The sequence below is a fragment of the Triticum dicoccoides genome, chromosome 1A (assembly GCF_002162155.2).
Source record: "Triticum dicoccoides isolate Atlit2015 ecotype Zavitan chromosome 1A, WEW_v2.0, whole genome shotgun sequence".
Classification (NCBI taxonomy): domain Eukaryota; kingdom Viridiplantae; phylum Streptophyta; class Magnoliopsida; order Poales; family Poaceae; genus Triticum; species Triticum dicoccoides.
The window spans coordinates 539,661,424-539,661,921 of NC_041380.1; the positions used below are offsets into that span (position 1 = coordinate 539,661,424).

The 498-nt window shown below is 39.6% G+C and overlaps 1 protein-coding gene across 1 annotated transcript in view; it reads left to right on the plus strand.

The window, feature by feature from the left end:
- Positions 1-498, plus strand: part of LOC119287166 (cyclic phosphodiesterase-like) — a 10,041-nt gene that overhangs the window by 7,925 nt on the left and 1,618 nt on the right. The gene's annotated exons all lie outside the window — the stretch shown is intronic.

Genomic DNA, 498 nt, shown 5'->3' on the forward strand with positions numbered 1-498 from the left:
TAAAATATGCATATATTCCTTCTTTACTTCAGGTTGTCCTTCATATCACCTAGAGATGTGCACAAAAGAGACACCAGATACACTAAGTGTCATCTGTAGTACTTAATGATGTCTCTTTCACAGTGATCGTCCCTTGGCTAAGCGGAGGCTATACCCTCCATGCTAGAAAAACGTCTAGGAGACAATCAGGCTAACATAGGACCATTGTGCTTGTACATGTCCTCGTGGCTTTAGTGGTTTCCTATACTGGAAAAATATCTGGTTTGGTCATCTGATGCTCAGACCAAAAGGGCTGTGCTCCTTACATATCCTCGGTGACTGAAGCACAAAAAGGAGAATCATCTCTTTTTGTCAAGATAACAATGTTCCCCAGAAGGCATAAGATTGAATAGGAAAAAAATTGAATATTCTCTTCCATCTTTTTAGTATCTTTATTGAGAGGGCAATATTCAGCTCTCTGTGTGAAGGTAGCTGTGTTAAGTTGTACATTTTGCTAGT